Source organism: Dromiciops gliroides, chromosome 2, assembly GCF_019393635.1.
Source record: "Dromiciops gliroides isolate mDroGli1 chromosome 2, mDroGli1.pri, whole genome shotgun sequence".
NCBI lineage: Eukaryota > Metazoa > Chordata > Mammalia > Microbiotheria > Microbiotheriidae > Dromiciops > Dromiciops gliroides.
The window spans coordinates 115,440,554-115,461,538 of record NC_057862.1 but is presented as its reverse complement, the minus strand read 5'-3'; the positions used below and the strand labels follow the sequence as shown (position 1 = coordinate 115,461,538).

Genomic DNA, 20,985 nt, shown 5'->3' with positions numbered 1-20,985 from the left:
ATTGAATTTACTGAAAACCAAAACAAAAGACCAATGTCTGAACTAATTTATAATAATATAGATTTGCGCATTGATTTTTTTCTTTACCAGACCTTTATTTTTTCCAATTACAATTAAAGACTGTTTTCAACATTCACTTTTGAAAGATTTTGAGTTACAATTTTTTTTTCCCCACCCTTCCTTCCCTCCCCCCTCCTGAAGCCAGCAAGCAATCTGATATAGGTTATACATCACAATCATGCAGTTATTTTTTTTTATTGATATGCAAGGTGTTCATCTAATGTCAATCTAATGACAATAAATCCACTTTCCAATGCTTCCCAAACCCTAATACTCTATCGTATCATAAAGGATTAATATAGGTCCCAATTTGGAACACAGCATTACTCAATGATGTCTTCCACAAGCTTATAGAAAACATTTAATTTTTAAAGAATAAATGTAGAAGTGAAATCTTTTATACCAAAGAATTAATTTCATTAATGCAGGAAGATTTCCTCCATTCAATCCTACCATCATAGCTCACTGTGGTTTAAGAAGTGATCACGGGTTTTTTTGTTTTGTTTTTGCGTGGGACAATGAGGGTTAAGTGACTTGCCCAGGGTCACACAGCTAGTAAGTGTCAAGTGTCTGGGGCTGGATTTGAACTCAGGTACTCCTGAATCCAGGGCCGGTGCTTTATCCACTGCGCCACCTAGCCGCCCCTTGAATGGACTAATTTTAACAGATCATTCATACATTCATTTAGTCAACAAATATTTAGAGTTTTAATAGAAACAACATTAAACGGGGCAGCTAGGTGGCGCAGTGGATAAAGCACCGGCCCTGGATTCAGGAGTTCCTGAGTTCAAATCCGGCCTCAGACACTTGACACTTACTGGCTGTGTGACCCTGGGCAAGTCACTTAACCCCATTGCCCCATAAAAATAAATAAATAAAAATAAATAAATAAAAATAAATAAAAAAAGAAACATTAAACATCAATACAAACTCCATTTGCTTAATATTGATATTTAGTTTAAGTGCATAAAATTTCTTAATTTTTAAAGTTTTGTCCTTAAGTCTTCATTATGATTGTTCAGTTATTTTCCTCAAATAATCACAAATTTATTCCACCCATTTTCCCTCATCAGAGTTAAAATATATTCTGTTCTTCTGGTTCTGCTTTTTTTTTTTCACTTTGATTTAATGAAGATCTTTTTTATCCCTGTTTGTATCTTAATTGTTTTACATATGAATGTACCACACTTTAACCATTCCCATATTGTTGGACAGTTAGGTTGCTTTCTCTCTCTCACTCACACAATTATATAGAATGCTTCTATGAAATTCCTTGAGCACATAGCTCTTTCGTTTGTATTATGATGACACCAACAGGGCATATGCCTAAAGAAAGAATTATGGGGTCAAAGAGTATAATTATCTTTACAAACTTTGCTGCATGCCATATTGTTCTCAGAAAGACTGGAGAAGTTTTCAGTTCCATCATCAATGAATAAATGTTCCCATTTGGTCATAATGTTTACAGCACTAATTCACGGGTTTTTTGTTTTGTTTTGTTTTTTGCCAGTTTGATGGTATAAAATGGCAACTCAAAGTCAACAAACATTTATTGAGCACACTATGTACAAGGTATTATTGTGTTATATACTGTAGATGACACATGAGACAGTTCCTCCCCTTTTGGAGTTCACAATCTTGAGGAGAGACAAGAAATGTGCACAAATAACTACAATATATAAGTGCTTTTTGAGTGGCATAGATAGTGATTATACAGATATATAAAGAAAGATTATAAGGTATGACAAAGTGTTCAGGAATATTTTAATGGAGGAAATGGCATTTGACCTGGGCCTTGAAAGATGAACAGGATTCAGTAATCAGAGTTGGAGAAACAATCCAAGCAGAAGAAACAATGTGAGCAGCATGGAGCGGCATGTTGAAGGGACAGAAATAATATCAGTTTAGAAGGAATTGTGGAGAAAGTTCATTTAGAGAAGTACTGTAAGTTAAGAGTTAAAATTGCAGAGGGCCCAGCATGCTAAACAAAAGACTTTGCACCCTTTATGTTCTGAGTTCATGGAGAGTTGATGAAAATTTTGGAACAAAAAAATAACTTCATCAAATTAGTGTTTTTATATAATTAATCTAATGGCAATGGAGTAGAAAGGTAGGGATAGGGAAATAAAAGTAGAGATACTAGTTAGGAACAGATAGATGAGATTATGAAAGGAAGATGTAACAAGAGTGGTCAATTGATTAACTGTAAGCACAGAGGAACGAATCAATGATGACTTCAAATCTGGGTGACTGGAAAAAAAATGTGATAACATTGACAAAAGTAGGAAATTATGGGAAAAGAACCACTTCATGGGGTTAGCCGAAGACGATGGCTTGCGTTTTAGATATGTTAAGTCTGAGATAATTGCAGAACAATCAAGTGGAGATTACAGAGACAATTGGAAACGTACAACCAGAACTTAAGAGAAAGCTCACAAATGGCAATAAAGATTTGGAAATTATTCAATATACTTCAATTTGATAAACATTTATTAAGTGTCTACTATATGAGGTGTTGTGCTATGTGTTGGGGAATAACAAAAAATAGTCCCTACCCTCAAGGAGCTTATTTATGTTGGGAGCAGGAGGACAGGCTATGTACAGAAATGAACACATACAAAATATTTAATAAAGCAATTTCAAGAGGGAAAAAGCACTAACAACTTGTGGATGGGTTGAGGAATCTGGAAAGTCCTCGAATAGGTGGTAGTAGCCATATTGTGCTTTGAAAGAACTTAGTCTTTCCACAAGGCAGTTATAGAGAAGTATAATCAAGACAAGGGAGGAAGCACCCATGCAGAGGCAAAGAGGCAGCAAAAAAAACACTGTGTATAGACAATAGGCAGGGGAGTAAAATGAAACAAGCCTGGAAAGTTTGGTAGGAGCCATATGATGGGGGATGCAATCACGCATATAACAGTGATAGTTGAAGCTGTGAGAATAGAGCTCTCTCTCAGAGAGAAGAACAGGAGGCAAAGGATAAAACCTTGAGAAATGTCCATATTTAAGGGGTCCAAGGAGAAAAAAGAGCCAGAAAGAGAGGGAACAAAAGGAGAGCCAAAGTTTAAACATAGAAAGGATTCCTTTTGTATGTAATTTGGTGGTGGTTCTACATCAGAAGTGACCATTTCCCTGAAACCATCAACATTTCTTGAACCGGAATCTTACTGTTCAATTACATCCTATCCATTTAGGCAAGACAGTAAACACACACATGATGCACACCCATACACACACACACACACACACACACACACACACACACGCACGCACACATAATACCAGCGAGTAGAAGTGTTAACTCCCCATTTAAATAACACCAACCTGAGTCAAATGGTGTTGCAACTAAAACCCACAATTATTTCTGGCAAACGCATGCCTACCCCCTTTACAACTCCACTGGAAGAACCAGCAGCCAAAAACCACAAATAGAGCTGTGATTCATAGCTCAGTTGAAATGTATGATGTCCACCATCAAGTTATAGGTTTGTATGTTCAAGACCAACATTAAGAAAGCAATTTATTTCCACTTAGGGCAATCAGAGCACTCCTATGGATAATGGTACCTATGGTCTTACAGTCAAACATCTGACTTCACACAAACATGGTTACATGAATAAAAAAGTACATAAATTTTCTTTTTCTGAACACTTCTTCCAAAAAGTGAAAATATTTTTATTCAATTAAGCATAAACATTAATGAACACTACATTTTCAATAAGGTACACAATTTAAGACTGCTTTTATACAAAATCTAGATATAATCAGGTATCCTCTCACTAATTTTTCAATATCAAATATTCTTTAGTCTGATCTTAGTTTTTCCCCAGGCTTGAAGAGTGCTCATGCTCAAAAGGAGCCAATGTTATGATGTGGTTGCCAAACAATCCAATGCTATTTATGACTGCATTGAGAAGCAGACTGTCCAAGACAAGAGAGATAATAACCCCACTGTACTGGTCAGACTACATTTGGAATACTGCACTCAGTTCTGGGAATCACATTTTAAGAGACACTGGCAAGCTTTAGTTCCTCCAGAAGAGAGCTATCAACATAGTCAAGAGCATGGAAAGCATGTCCTATATCTATAGAAAAAACTCAAATTTTCAGTCTGTGTTACTCCAAAGGAAAAGAATAGGATGAAAGATTGAAAAACTTCTTTGGATTTCAGTTCAATATCAGGAAGATCTCTCTAAAAATGAGACCTATGTCAAAATAGATGGCCTTTTCATAAGTTCTCTATCACTGGAAGTATTCTAACGGAGGCTGTCGGTCATTTGTCAGAAATAATAATAGAGGAAATTTTTGTATTATTAGGTGGGAAGTTTGATGACAGTTAAATATTTAGTGTTGAAGGCGGTATGCTAGAGCACTGGGCTTACAATAGTGGGAAGATATATATGACTTGCTTCACACTGTTGTTGTCCAACTCTTCATGACCCCATGGACTAAAGAATGCCAGGGCCTTTTATCCTCCACTATCTTTTTAAGTCTGTTCAAGTTCATGTTTGTTGTTTCCATGATACTATCTATATACCTCGTCCTCTGCTGTTTCCTCTTTTTGCCTTCAATCTTTTCCAACATCAGTCCTGTCTTCTCATTATGTGGCCAAAGTATTTAAGTTTGAGTTTCAGTATTTTACCTTCCAGTGAACAGCCTGAATTAGTTTCTTTAAGTACTGACTGATTTGAACTGCTTGCTGTCCAAGAGGAGAGTGTAAAAGCTGTCCAAGGGACTTGGAAAAAGTCTTTTTCAGCAACAGAATTCAAAAGTGTCAATTCTGCATTGCTCAGCTTTCCTTATTAGTCCAACTCTCATAGCCATACATTGCTACTGGAAAAGTAATAGCTTTGACTATAGGGACCTTTGTTGGCAAGGTGATGTCTCTGCTTTTTAGTATGCTGTCCAAATTTGCCATAGCTTTCCTTCCAAGGAGCGAGTGTCTTTTAATTTCATGGCTACAGTTGCCTTTTGCAGTGATCTTTGAGCCCCAGAGTATAAAATCTGAAACTGCTTCCATTTCTTTCCCCTCTATTTGCCAGGAAATGATGGAACCAGTTGCCAAGAGATTAGGTTTTTTTGATGTTAAGCTTCAAGCCAGCTTTTACACTCACCTCTTTCACCCTCATCAAGAGGCTTCTTAATTCTTTTTCACTTTCTGCCATCAGAGTGGCATCATCTGCATAGCTGAGATTGTTGATATTTCTCCCAGAAACCTTAGTTCTGGCTTTTGATTTGCTGGCACGTCATATGATATATTCTGTTTATAGGTTAAATAAATAAGGTGACAGTATACAGCCTTTTCATACTCCTTTTCCTAATCTTATACCAATCAGTTGTTCCATGTTCATTCCTAACTCTTGATTCTTGACCAACCTTCAGGTTCCTCAGGAGACAAGTAAGTTTAGAAGAGAAAGTGATAAACCTTACCCAAGAAATTGACTCCCTAAAAGCTAGAATCGACCAAAGAGAAATCAATTACTCTATGAACAGCAAAAAATATTAGAAACAAAAAAATTTTTTAAATAAAAGACATAAGACAGCAGATATAAAAAACCAGACCAGGAAAAAGAAATCAAAGATAGACAATTTAACATTTTTTTAAAATGTACATAAGAAGAAAAGGAAGCTCAGAAGGAACCTTAAACAGTTTTGAAAGTAACATAGATTCAGATACCGTCCCTGACACTTATGGTTGCTTAATACTCATTTAACCTCCCTGGGTCTCAGTTTCTCATTTGTAAAATGAAAAGAATGGAATTAGATTACAGTCTCTTGAAGTCCCTTTCAGTTTTCTATCTGTGATCCTATATAGACTTAGGAAATAATTTTATATAAAAGTGTTATATGAAACATAATAGTGGGAAAGATTGCCAATAAAGTCTATACAGAGAGAGGAATAATGAGGATAAAGTTTGAGGAAGAATACATGAGATTACTACTACAAAAAAATAAATCAACATAGAAAACAGGATACAGAGAGATAATTCAAGAATCAAGATTACAGAAGAGTATGATGAAAAGGAAAATATAATATTAAATTTTTTAAAAATCACAAAAGAAAATTACCCCAAAACACTGACACCAGAAGACAAAGTACAGAGTGAGTAGATCCAAAAATCACCACCAGAGGAAAAAAAACTGGCCAGAATATACTCAGAAATGTAACTGCCAAGGTCCAAGAAATAGGTCAACTATGAAGGAAACCCAGTAAGAATCATACAAAACCCTGCTTCAACTAGGAGAAAGAAAAGAACAGATTGGAATACAATATACTGAAAGGCACTGAAAAATGGGTTTTATCCAACAAGAACTTATTATGCTGAACATAATCTGACAGGGGGAAAAAAGATTTTAACAGAAATGATGACTTCCAAGCATTTATCCTAAGAAATGAGAAATAGGTAGACTTAAAAATACAAATGTAGCAAAGGACCTAATCATTTATAGGTCATTATTATATATTCTGACAACATCATTTCTTTTGATCCTTATGACAACTATTTGAGTTAAGTAGCTAATAGTTTCCTCATTTTACAGATAATTAAACTGAGTCTTATAAAAGTTAAGTAAGTTGCCCAGGAACACAACAAAATAACACAAAAAAGTAAACACATTTGAATAATTCAGAAGGGCTAAAAAATAACCAAGCTACATCATAGGGGGACACTACTACCATTTCAAAGTCTTACTATATCTAAGGGACAGGTGGAAAACAAAGACAAGCTAAGAGCATGGGCATCCCCCCAGAAAAAAATAGACAAGAACTAACCTAGGAAGGTGGAGAAAGGAAGAAAGATTTTTAACACGTGTTACATTTGATGGAACAAGAGAAGGAGGGAGAAGAGAAGGGAATAAGCATTTTTATAGCACCATGTGCCAGGCACTGTGCTATTTTTTTGTTTCGTTTACAAATATCTTCCCATTTAATCCTCCCAAGGCCTCCATGGGGTAGATGTTATTATTATTTCCATTTTTTACAAATGAAGAAACTGAGGGCTACACGCCTGAGGCTGGATTTAAACTCAACACTTCCTGACTCCAGGCCCAGCCCTTTATCCGATATGCCACCATCTGGCTGTAAGAGGCAGAAGATTATTAAAATATTGGGGGTGCGGGGTGGGGAGGGGAAATAGGAATCTCATGAACTTCACTCTTACCTAGGACGGGCAAAAGAACATGAATCAGCTTCCAGGTCTGCTTACCAGACCAAGAGTAGATTCCTTAATTCTATTTTTGTTCTTTCCACATTCCTATAAACTTACATTTGAGTTATCTTCACTTGTGACATCACATTCTGAGGAATATTAACTGAGTCCTTTCCCTGCTGCAAAGGTGTCTCTCTGCATTGTTGTTGTTTTTTGGTTTTGGGTTTTTTTTGCGGGGCAATGAGGGTTAAGTGACTTGCCCAGGGTCACACAGCTAGTAAGTGTCAAATGTTTGAGGCTGGATTTGAACTCAGGTCCTCCTGAATCCAGAACCGGTGCTTTATCCACTGCTCCACCTAGCTGCCCCTTTCTCTGTATTGTTAACAGGGAATTTCTTCAACAAAGGTTCCTTATGCGAATGAAATCACAAGTCTGGGCCTCTTCTATCCATCTTTTATTTTATTTGGCACATTTTTCTGTTTGAGATGAAGGGGAGCTTAGCTCAATGATGGCCACCCACTCAGTCAGCTTCCTGAATGCTACATCTTTTTCATCTGCACAGAACTTCATAAGGATAAGTTCTACTCTAATGATAGCAATGTTGGCAAAAGCTTAAGAAGGGGACAGGCAGGTTTTTGTTGGGGGCAGCATTGCATCTTAGAATGAACAGAAGAGAGTGGGCTGGACTACCTTTAGGAAAACACAAGATTTTTAATTTATTCAAGTTTCTCCCTAAAACAAAAATCCCTTCTTTTCAATACCAATTTTCCCAAGTTGAACACCTTTCTCAATGCTACAAGCAACTCTCTGTAGAGAACATCCCTATCTGTGTTAGAAAAGGAAGTTCCTTACCAGGTGTTCCTTATATCAATGAAATCACGGGCCTGGTTTTAAAGAAAAAGTTGTTAATTCTCTACGTCTATGTGATTCTCTATGTCTACAAATCATTATGATCTATGATTACTCAAAATCAAGAAAGGTAGATGGTAGCCATAACTAGGCTTGCAGTGTATTACAAATTACGTCATCACAAAGCAGTATAAAAGTTATCATCAAAGTTATATATGACCAGAAAAGGAGGTAGGTCATAAATGTGGAGAGAGCAACTCACTGGTAGCCACATAATCTTATGAGATCTAGAGAAAGACTCTCAGCATTGTATGTGGGCTCCCAGTGAAAAATTTATAAAAGGATATTATGAAGGGTACCGAAGGATAGAAACCACAAATGGGTTGTGATTTTTATCACTGGAAGAACTACTGATATCAATAAGTGCGCTGATCCATTGCCGTTTTTAAACATACAAGTTCTACCTACAAGTTCTATTACTAGAATGAAAACACCTTAAGCAGATTATTTTATTTTTATTTCTATACCATCAGAGACTAGCACAGTGTCTTATACATTGTAGCAGCTTAATAATCATTTATAGAATTGAATTTAAATTCGTTTTCATGTTGTCCTTTTGTTGCCCTATTGTCCCATAATCATATCAACTCCCACCATCTCCTTTATTTGCCCAAGGAGAACTTAATGGCCAACCTTCAATTTAGCTCTAATTTCTTACGTTTTCTGTTTCATTTATAGTAACAATGTCTATAGAGATATGATCTAGTTCTCCTAGTAATGCACCAACTTACTGGCTGCTTTAAAAAAATCTTCCATTTAGAATATACAAACAGTCAAATTAACATCTGCAGCTTTTAAACATTCTGACACTATTGCTATGAAAGCAGAAGGGGGCTTCATGGGACTGAGGTTCATTTAGTATTTTTATCTGTTTCATGGGTTTCCCCAGCCAAAAAATTCACTATCCAGTGGCCAACTTTTTGTCGATAAATTAGCTATGGCTGGTCCTTAGATAGCAGATGGTCTAATTCCCAGGACCCTACTTCCAGGCTTTAAAACTTGGTAGTACCTGCCACAGCTTATACCCCCCTAGTGTAAGTCTTTGAGAATCTGGAGTTATCTGCATAAGGATGAGAAACGATCCATCCTACAGATTGGAAATCTGAGGCAGACTGATGAGAAACCTGCAAATCATAAAACTAGCTTGGGGCTAGCTTACTTTTCTGTCATACAGTCTTCTTTCTTTTTTTGTCTCAAAAACAAAACAATAGGATCAAAGCCAACCAGAAAACCACTGAGAACATTCAATTTCATATTTTAAGTGACAATCACGTGCAGCTATATTAAATTTAAACAAAATCTCACTTTTACTACTCATATCAAACCTAGTAAAAAAAAAAAAAACAAGCGTGACTTTCCCCAAATTATTCTGGCCACATACGTGTACATCTTTGCCTCTATTTTCCTAATCACTAGAGCTTCCCTCTTTTTTTTTTCTTTTTTTTTAAAGAGCTTCCCTCTTGTCACTATTTAGGGCTTGATCTGTTTGTACAAAAGAACTCCAGAAAAGCTAGCCTGCTAGGTATTCACTATCTGTAGCCATTTGGGAATAACTGAAAAGACTATTTTCTGTTGTGCTAGACATACTTTCGTCGTTACCAGTTTTTGTAGTTCGGAAAGTCTACCTCCAAATTAGAAATAAAAGGGTATCCTACAAGGCCAGAAGTATAGGAATATCCTGAACTAAAAGCTGGCCTTCAAACGCCCTCCTATCTCTGACCTATGACCAAGTTGCACTTCCTCTGCTTAGAGAACATATGGTTTCAATGAGAAACAAACAGTAGTCTTTCCTCCACCTCACCAGGGACCCCATTTGCAGATGGTCAGTATATTTTTGTCTTCTATAGCTAATAACAGAAATCTTTACATACACCAGAGTGACATCTTTCTTTGTGTTTCATAAAGTGAGCCTGAAGTTTAAGTGACCAATTCTACTATTTCTAATCAGATGCTGCTAGATTTATTAAGATGACAGTAGTTTATTTAATACTGGGATGGGAGAAAGCAATCTTTTTAGATTTTCTGTGTCACAGCAGAGGCAGTTTGCCAATAAATTGATGCCTCCAAACCACAGTAACATGTGATGGTCCAAATCCATCATCAGTCTTGCCACCAATAGCCTAGTTGTTATTTTTTTTTGGGGGGGGGCGGAGAGGTTGAGGTTTACAACTTGACCATTTTAGCCTGCCTTAGGCTGTAATTTGACAAAGCAGCTCTCAATTCATGTGGTTTTTATTTCACTCAGTTTCATCAAAATCATAAGATAATTGGGGGTATAGCTCCTTCTTAGAAAAAAATAGTACACCAGTCAGGGCACTGAACTAGGCACAGAAAACACTAGGACCTCAATGTAGTTGCCAAATATTTCCTCTGTGATTGACAGCAAATTGCTTACTTCCTTTCTCTGTTCCCATTTCTTCCTTAAATGCCAAGTGAAATTAGACAAACTTACTTGTTTAGGCCATGTAGTGCACTTGGCTGACAGATGAGACCATTCATTTGAACACTTCCTTCTTCAGTTTGGTACAATTTACTTCGCCGTCATACATCATTATATCAGTTGCTATGCTGCTGAGCTTAGACAGAACCACTCTCAGTGTCCTAATGGGGTGGTATCTCAGTATGCACCATATTAGCTACTTTTTAAGGACTACTTCCAGCTACACTAAGTCTTTATAGGAAAGGCAGTTCACTTGATAGGGTTCCAGGTAAATGACAATAGCCTAGCACAAAATGGCTTGCCCCCAATATCAGTGTGGCAAGAAGCTTTATTAGTTAGCTCACAAAGAAAATATTACAGTAGTGTAGGATAAAGTGAATGTCTTGCATGAGAAACCTATAAGTTAGAGTAGTAATTTTTAACTTTGAAAACTTAGAAAAACACAACAAAGTTCCTCCTAAGTACAGCTTATGGTGTTTCCCAAGACTTTTCAATTTTGGTTTTTCTGTAACTTTAAAGGGGGAGCCTGACTTAACTCAAAACCATATGATGATTCCTCCCACCCACAACTACAATGTGTATGTGCACGTGAAGACTAGATGGCAAGCCATCTGAGGGCAAGGGTTAGACCTTCTGCTTCTTTTGGATTCCACAAACCAACTAGTGTTCATCACTAAGCATGCTGTAGTCACTCAAGTTATGTTTTGTAAATTCATTTACATTATTAAAGCAAATGATACCACCTCAAGCTCTTAGTAAAAAAGATGAATAAAGTGAGTAGAAAGTGTAAAGTAATGGAAAGAACTGACAAGAAGGCCAGATGCATGGGTTTTGGTCCCTGCTCACGCCCCTCACCAGCTGTGCAAGCTTGATTAGGCTACTCCAGCTCTCTCAATCTATTTTCTCATCTGCAGTAAGAGAGGGTTAGACTAGACGAACTTGTACGCTCTGTACCCTAGGGGTGGGTTTTGAGGAGGAGGCTCGGTCATCAGTGGTTTTACAAACATCAAAGCAACTGCAAGGCCCATGCAGAGGATCCCCAAGCAAGGCCAGGAACTGACTGTGCTCCTGCTGAACATGTGGCAGCAGGGCAGGCAACTTGCAGGGGAGGCTCTGCTCCACCATTGGGCCTAGAGCCCAGCAAAGCTCCCATAGCAGCTGAACAGTGTGTGGGTCACCTTCTAGCTGCAGGAGTCATTGTTATAGTGATAATAAAAATGATTTCAAATATCCCTTCTACACCCAAATTTCTATGCTCTCTTTTGGAGGTGTGCAGGGAGGACCTGCACCTCTGGTGTGAGGGCTTGCTGAGCCCTTTTCAGAGCTGCTCAGCCACCTCTGGCGTCTATCTTTCACTCCAAAAAAAGCTATAGCATGCGCAGCAGTCACAACCTGGTAAAACCGCCTCAGGTAACTGACAGGCCTCTAACCTGTTGGTGAGTTAGGGCCGTGTTCACCCCAAGCACCGGAAGACTTCCCTCAGCAGAATTGGCAGATGATAACAATTTGTTCCAACAGCCATGAAGATGGCTGAAGCAGGTGCTAGGGAGTGCTTAGAACTTGGTCAGACAGCAAAGGTGCCAAGGTCATCCACTGTATCCTGGGACACAAAGAGTCATCCTGACTTTTGTTTTGCCACTGGACTTTGATGACTCTGAAAGAGACAGTGAGGCTGACAACTTTGTATAACTGTCTCACAAATCCAATTCATGCACAAGTCATCACCCCATGATGTCACTGGTCCTCTTAGAAAATGAAGGACAAAGAAGAACAATATGTTCTTTCAGTTCTCTAAAACATGGCAATATACCAAACTCCCACGGAAAACAGTGATGGCTGGCATTATTTATTCATTTTCCCTCCTTTTCCCACATTATTTAATTTGACTAATGAAATGGATGATCTTCCTTAGAATATCACGCTATATACATTGAAGGATCATTAATTTAGACTACAAAGAAAAGTCTGATCAATCTATGTGATATTTCTATATATTATTTTCAATTTTGACCTTCTATTATATTATATTATAACAGTTTTAGTCTAGGAGCCCAATCATATCCTACTTGTTCCTATTTCTAATATTCAAATGAACAAACGAATCACTGTCAGCTAGGTGGAGCAGTGGATGGATCAATGAGCTTGAAGTCACTAAGACCTAAGTTCAAATCTGGCCTCAGACTAGATGTGTGACCCTGGGCAAGTCACTTAACCTCTTTGCCTCAGCTTCCCATCTGTAAAATGGGGATAATAAAGCACTTACTTCCCAGAGTTGTTGCAAGGACAAAATTATATAATAATTATAAAGAGTTTAGCACAGTGCCTGGCACATAAGTGCTATAGAGTTGTTGTTGTTATTGTCATCATCCTATTTGCCTCAGTTTCCTCAACCATAAAATGAGGATAATCACAACACCACCTTGCAGGATCGTTGTGATTCTCAAGTGAGAATTTGTACACATGTAGCATGATGGCTGGCACGAAGCAGATACTATAGAAATGTTAGTTATTATTCACTATAACTATCTGCTACAGAGATTTGGAGTCAGATAACCTGGTGTGTCCCATTTCTACCACTTCCTGCCTATGCGTGTCCTTAGGCAGGTCACTTAACCTCTCTTGACCTCAGTTCCTACACCAGTAAAAAGAGAGGGTTGGATTAAATGACCTCAAAGCTCTCTTCCATCTCAACATCTGCATCAACTGGAATTTCTGTTCAGCTTTAGTAGTGGCAGGACATGCTGGTAAAGAGAATATGAATCCTGCTTACAAATAACATGTTTAAAATAATTCAAGCAAGTAACTGGAGATCATTCCACTGTACCCTAGTGGAGGCAAAGAGTAACCGGGTTGGATTAAAGCCTCATTCTCCAAAATGATTTCTGAAAACATACTAAAAATGTTACAGATGAATTTGAGTTTTAAATAAGTTCATACATTTTTGAATCCCTAAAAATATGGCCATAATAAGAATGTATGATGAGAGTAATGTTTATGTTAAACAGCCATTTTTTATTCTGAGATTCTGTACCACATATTTGTCCTTTAAGATTATTTGCTGATAGAGTAAAACCCTGATTAACAAGAATACTTGAGGAGCAGATGTTTGATTAACACAGTTTTCTGGCAAAATCAAGGTCATCTCTTTAAGCAAGCCCATTGTTATGTTTCAGGCCTTCATATGCAAACATACAGACACACACATATATACACATGTACACATATATAGGAATATTAGTGGAACTGATTTCAACCATGTTTTACATTTGAGGAAACCAAGGCTCGGAGCAGTTAAGACATCTGAGCCAACTAACCCAACAAGTGAGTGGCAAAGCTAGGGGCAAGAACCTGACCTTGGGAATCCAAATCCTATGCTCTTTCCATTAAATCACAGTTGCCTTTCCTAAGTGTCATGAGTCCACTTTTCTGCATTAAATCAAAAGTAAAGCAGGTTAAATGTCTTTCTTTAATGGAACAGGATCTTGTACCATTTCAAAATTACAGGGTCTGTGAACAAAATTCTCATCACAGAGAATTGTAGATGTTAAAAGAGAAAGTGCAGCAACAACACAAGGATATAATGCAGAAGCTGCAGCTTAAAAAAATAAAAGCATAATTACTACTAGTGTGTTTTTGTGACATGAAGAATACACGTCTTCACTCTGCTTTCAATGACTTGGTAAGCAATCTTTTTCCCCAGTGGTTTTACCCCCTTCACTACAATCATCTTGTCCACCGTCCTTTTACTTTTCTGCATTCTGAACAGATTCTCTTATTTCTGCATCACTAGAGGCAACTTCAAATTCCAAACTCAAGCCAACTCATTTTTCTATCTTACTTTCAAATAAGCTTCTTGCATGCAAAGTGTAAAGACAGAACACCATTTACCACTTCAAAAATTATGGCTGTCTTATTCCCAGGCCTCACTAAAAACCCTCAAGTTCTTTTCCATCAGAATACAGTACTTGTGCAACCCTAATAATTTTCCTAAATCCTCCTTCATGTATCACTTCAAACAAAATTTCAGGCACAAGAAGTATTTTACTACACCTTTTATGGCCTAAGGAGAGTTAAGACAGCATAGTGGATAGAGTACTAGATGTGGAGTCAGGGAGACCTGAGTTCAAATCTAGCCTCAGCTGTGTGACCCTGGGTAAAACACTTAACCTCTATTTGCCTCAGTTTCCTCACCTGTAAATCAATCTTCACCTGGGCTGATGTGAGAATCGATAAGATAATATTTGTAAAGTACTTTGTAAAACAAAAAGCACTATATAAATACTAGCTATTATCATTATTATTATTAAAGTCTTATATGATACTTGTATGAGGGATCGACATTCTCATACAAGATCTGTGCTATTCTCAACAGCACACCAGTCCATAGTATAGAATCAATGAAGTGACACCAGCACACAGCAGGACGGTAATGGTCTTAGTTGCTAATGATGCTTTCTGAGAATAGACTATAGAGAATACATAAATACCTAACAGAACAACACTGCCGTCCTTAGGAAAGCCTATGTTTTGAGGATGTTTTCCTATTGCAAATTCAGAACTATGTCCATCCACGTGCATCCTTTCCTTAATGTTTCATGAGGTACCAGAAATGGTTTTCAAGACTGAGGAAGACTATATTTTCCCATAATCAGAAATCTAACTTGAAGCAGGCCTGAAATATTAAGATGCCAAGAATTGTCACCCTAGTATGATTCTACTTAAGCAGTACATGTGAATTATCATCATATTCATATCGGGGCGAGGAGGTAAAAAATGAGAGGATGACATTGCAAAAAGGGCAATTGAATTCAGGAGAGCTTGGTCAAAAGACATGGGTTCAAATCTCAGCTCTACTTCTATGACCATAGGCGGATCCTGCCATCTTTGGGGCCCTCAGTTTTCTTGTTTAGAGAATGGATTAGAAGATTTCTTTGGTTCTTTCCAGTTTTAATGCTATCAGACAGACTATGATCACAAACCAACTACAATTGTAAAAATAATTTTCATGAGATTTCAAAGTACAGTTAATAAATGCAGAATGTCTTTCTGTGCACTACATAGTGCAATTCTCCCATAAGTTATGCTCCGATACAAGGCTTCTTAGCCTTCTCTGTTTCAGAACCTCATTGTCAGTCTGGTGAAACCTGTGGCCTCCTTCTCAGAAGACTGTTTTTCAGATCCATAAAATAAAATACAGAGGATTACAAAGGAAACCAACTACACTGAAATATAATAACAACAAAACAAAAGCTAAGTTCACAAAGCCTGGGTTAAGGATCTCATGCCTAATGAATGCCCCCATGACAGTGTTGCGGTGTTAGGCTAAAAAGGCTTCCAGTAGGAGCCTGACACTGTGTGTCCATATTCTAAAGATGAACTTGTCTTTGAGAGAAGGGAGGGTAGGAAGGGAGGTTTATTACCAAGTAGATACAAGTTGCTTGTATGTGAATTGTCTTAGATTCTGAAGATCACCTGGCAAGATAAGGTAATGGACAGTGAGGTCCTTTCTCCAGCTGAACTGCTAAGCATTCAAACAATTTCAGACAGTGCAATTCTGGTGGGCTGGCCTCATTGCTTGAAAGCAAAACCTATGGTTGCCTAAAAGACTTATTCTACAGAGAACTCACAGGAGGCAGCACTCACATGGAATTCAGAAGAAGTGATACGAGGCCATTCTCAAGATCTCTCTGAAGAACTTTGGAATCAATTAGGTGACACAGAAGACACTGGCACAGGACCATCCAGCATGGCGTGCCCACATCAAAGAAGATGCTGTGCTCTATGAGCAAAGCAGAATTACAGTAGCTCAAAAGAAATGTGAGTTGTGCAAATTTAGAGACTTCACCGCTCCAAATGTTTATAGACTATTTGTGCCTCACCTGTGTGTGGTGGTAGAGCCTTCCAAGCTTGTTGGTCTGACTGGCTACTGTCAGACACACTGTACCTTGACCCCAACATAGTGATGTCATTTTGGTCCTCTTTAAGAATAAAAAACAACAACCAACCAACCAAGATACCAGGTGATTAATCCAGACAAAAATAACACATGCCACCCATTCATTATATAGAGAGATTATGATTTGTTATCTGTGATAATTCTTAAATTAAGGGTTCCAGGAAGTACTGAATTCAATTCAACAACAAACATTTATTAGGTATGTACAGTGGCCAAGGAACTGGTAAGGGGAAACAAAGATAAGGAGAAACAGTCCAGTCTCTTCTATTAGGGAGCCAAGGCTTCACTGGGGCTGGGAGGTGGGGTAGGGAGTGGAGGTGGGTGAGATAACATCTATAAAGATAAATATCAAGTATATACAAAGGAATACAAGGCTTCTGGCAGAAGCTGGAAGCAGGGTTATGCTTTGAAAGAAGGTTGAGATTCTAAAAGGCAGAACTACATGTCAGATATGGGGAATCACCCATGCAAAGGAACAGAGATAGAAAATGGACTACTGGGAATGGGGAAAAGGCTAGTAGTCTAGACAGAATGGAAAATTCATGAGGGGATTAAAAAGAAATAAGTCTGGAAAGGCCAGTGTGAAGGGCTTTAAATGCCAGATTTGAAGAGAGAGGGAAGAGACCAGAAGAAAAGAGTCTAAGAAGGAGGCTCATACAATAGTCTAGATAGGAGGTGATAAAAGCTGGAAAAGGATAGAGGTTGTGTGAATGAAGACAAGGGGCCAGATGGATGATAGGGGATGAAGAGAGAACTGATTAAAACCTGGCAACTATAGGATAAAGGAGCTGAAGGTGAGCTAAGTGTCAAAAATGACTGAGGTCAACCACAGTCACTTAGAATAATGATGATTTATTCAACACAAATATGGACATGTGGAAGAGGGCTAGATTGGAGGGAATACGAGTTCCGTTTTGGATGTTTATCATCTCAGAATGGTTTGTCTACTGAAGACATCAGTCCCATTTACCTACCTCCTTGCAGTATGGAAATAAGACAGTTGAATAACTCCATAAGTATCTTGTTGGTGATACAGGTGATAAGGGACATATTCTGATTGTCTTCTGTCACATCAACTTTTAAGGTCAGAAATACAGCAAAAATAGACCATCTTCCTTTACTTCACTGCTGTAAGGATCTGTGATTTTGTATTTGTGGTGTCTCCTACCATGAAATGCAAACCTCAATGTCTCTATTTCTTCCTTGGTAGTCTTTGGGCATTGTTGTGGCCAAAAAAATTCATTGCTGGGCAGATAAATAAATGATGAGACTCCAAACCTAGGTAGACTGGTCAAAAGGCCTGTGCTAGCCATACTCAAAGCCTAGTCTGGAGTCTGGTAGGACCAGTCAGAGATTGTAATCCTTGCATAATCCTGAAGTATAAAGTGCCCCACACACAGAATGCAAGAACAAAAAAAGTTTGTGTCAAATGACTATTAGCTAAATTTAGTCACCGAGGGGGTGTTTTCCTCCAATTAACTGTATACCTATAGAATAACAAGTAACGTGCCTCTTCTCTTATGTCAGGAGTAGATGATCGCTAAAAGATTTTCAAGTTAGTGTTACAGGATTTAATTTTTCAAATATGCTCATATCCAAGGCAATACTTGAACATGTGAGTAACAAGACATTTAAAACATTTCAACAGTTACAGTCCAGTCTTAAATGTACTGCATTCTCCCACATGCTTTGGCAGAAGTCTCCATCAAACAGATGTGTTGTGCCCAGGTCCTCTGACATTTACCCAAGAAGATTATGTCAGAGGTCTAATGACCTTTCTGTACTACACTCTGACTGCCAGAATCTGTCCTTTAAGTTTCTTATCTAGTACCTATGGATCTGCGTTCATGGTAGTAGTAGTTAAAGAACATATATAGAGTGCTGTAAGCTTGCAAAGTAATTTTTTTATATATTAGCTAATTTGATCTTTATCCTAACACTGCCTATTCCTAATAGTAAAATTATAAAATTTTCCTCCTTGTAATTAATAACATAAAATTAGTGGAAAAAGTTAGGAAATGTAAATTCCCCCTGCCCAGTCCCACCTGCCACTAACTTGTTACATGACCTTGGATGAGTCAATCTCTCTGATCCTTGGTTTTCTCATCTGAAAAATGGGAATAACAATACTTGTCCTATAGTTATTATGGAGTTGAAAACAAGTTATAATTCACTTTAAAAGACATCATTATTTTAATTTTGTAAAAATAATTTTTTCTCCCAATTATTAAGTGCCTCTGGAAGGGGAAGAGAAAAATTGAAGCAAATGAAGGGAAACTTTCCCTCTTCTCCACTACTAGTGCCTTTCATCCTAAGATCACCTTCCATCTACTCTATATCCTGTAAATACATAATTATTTACATATTATCTCTCCTATCAGAAGCTCCTTGCCAGTAGGAATGGCAACTTTGTCTTTCTTTGTATCTCTAGGGTGACTGGTATATAGTAAGAGCTTAGTAAATGTTTAGTGACTGATTGACCAGAAGAGAGTACTTATTAATTAAAACCTTATAAGAAGAAAAATGAATGAGAAGGAATAGATAGAAAAATCCTATTGAGACTTAGAAGTTACTAAAAAGTTGTTAGGATATCCTATGTATTCATATTAAAGAATTTAAATGCAAAGTTACTAAGTATATTCAATTAGTTATAATGGTGTTCAATTTTAAGTTCATAATAACTCACTTAAGTTACTGTTTTGTTTTCTTTTTTTGAGACTGGACCTCTCTAGCTTGCAAAGGCGAAATATAAGGGTCATACACTGGCCTGATGACAATACTGACTGGCATGGAAGCTTTAACTGGCTCTCTTTTTCTGACCTAACAGTTATCTTTTCCTTGGGTACTCTGGTGGTCCTTGATTCACAGGGGTTTACCATATTGGTGGCAGATTTTATACGGACACAAGATTGGTCGCATCACTACTACAGTAGGGAGTACAGGGATGTATCATCACACTTGATTCATTTAATTAAAAAAAAACCAAAACCCTGATAAATCTGAAGATCGTGGCATTCCGCCCTTATCACCAATACAGTTCCTATAGCTTTTTCTGCCTCCATCTTCACACTGTAGTGGAACATGTTCCTAGTCAAATAAAGAGTACAAGTGTGTGCTGCAGGCAGAAAGTGTAATAAGCTTTATTTCTGCTATGACTTAAAAGAAGAATAACATAAAATGAACTGGGTTTTATGAAAATTTCTCCAAATCCTTACCCACTATTCTGATATTTACTTATAAATTTCAATAATATAATGGAGTTACAATGGTTAAAACACTGCTAAGAATGTTGCTTTATCATCACTGTGTTATATGAGTCATGAACAGTTCCTTGATTTTTTTTTGGACAGGGATAATATATGGGATTACAGAATTTTGAACTTGAAAAGACCTGAGGTATCATCTCATTTGTCACCTCCTTTTGACAGAAGAGGCAAATGAACCCCAGAGAGGTTATATAGGGTTGTACAGAGAGTAAGCAGCAAATTCCTCACATCAAAAACTTGCAAATCCCTGCTCTATTCTACAGGATGAGTATCAAGGCTAAAGCTTCCTGTACTTTCTAATGGTTTCAATTTAAATAGAAGTTTTACAAATGAGTATTATAATTTTATGCAGGGGGCAGTTAGGTGGCACAGTAGATACAACACTGGCCCTGGATTCAGGAGGACCTGAGTTCAAATGCGGCCTCAGACACTTGACACTTGCTAGCTGTGTGACCCTGGGCAAGTCACTTAACCCTCATTGGCCCACAAAAACAAAATAAAACCAAAAAATTTTATGTAATCTGTTTCCTCTGAGGATATGTATTTAATGTGTCCTGTAATACCCCAACTTTCAAATTAAGCTTTTATGAAGATCGACGACAATGGAAAAAGATTAACTTGCCAAATACACTCTCTTTAGAACTAAAGAGGGCTTGTGCCAGTAACAGGGCACTTGTGTCACCTGATGAAATAAAGGGCAATTTTTAAAAGTAAAAGAATATGAAGTATTTCACATCAACATTAGACTCTAATTTGCCAATCTAATTCTGTTTCTCAATTGCTTCTCAAGGTTTGTTTGTTTTGTTGCTGCTTTTACTCACTGTATCTACAGGAGTCTGAATGGGAAGTCTTGAATCTTTCTGTCCATCAATGTGTAAATAGCTCTTTAAAAAGTGGCTTTCTTACCTGAGTTCTTATTTTGGAGTACTCCACTCTCACCAGTAGCTCTCTTCTGAACAAAAAATAAACTGATCTAAGTGTCTGAGACCATTGTCCCTTCATTGGTGCGGTCAAACCAATCTTGCCTGGGGGAGGGCAAGGAAGATTCTCCCCCCGCCTCCCCCCAAAACAAAACAAAACAAAAAAAACCTCCTCTGAAAAAGGTCACTTGCGGGGAAGAAGAAGAAGCCAAGATGGCTGTGAAAGGAAGCAATGTAGTGAGCTCCTCTCCACAAACTCCTTCTAACAGATCTAGAAAATGCATAA

At 37.7% G+C, this 20,985-nt stretch overlaps 1 protein-coding gene across 1 annotated transcript in view; it reads right to left on the bottom strand.

Moving 5' to 3' along the window:
• EFL1 (elongation factor like GTPase 1) overlaps positions 1 to 20,985 on the bottom strand; it is a 222,222-nt gene that overhangs the window by 47,980 nt on the left and 153,257 nt on the right. The window lies entirely within an intron of this gene.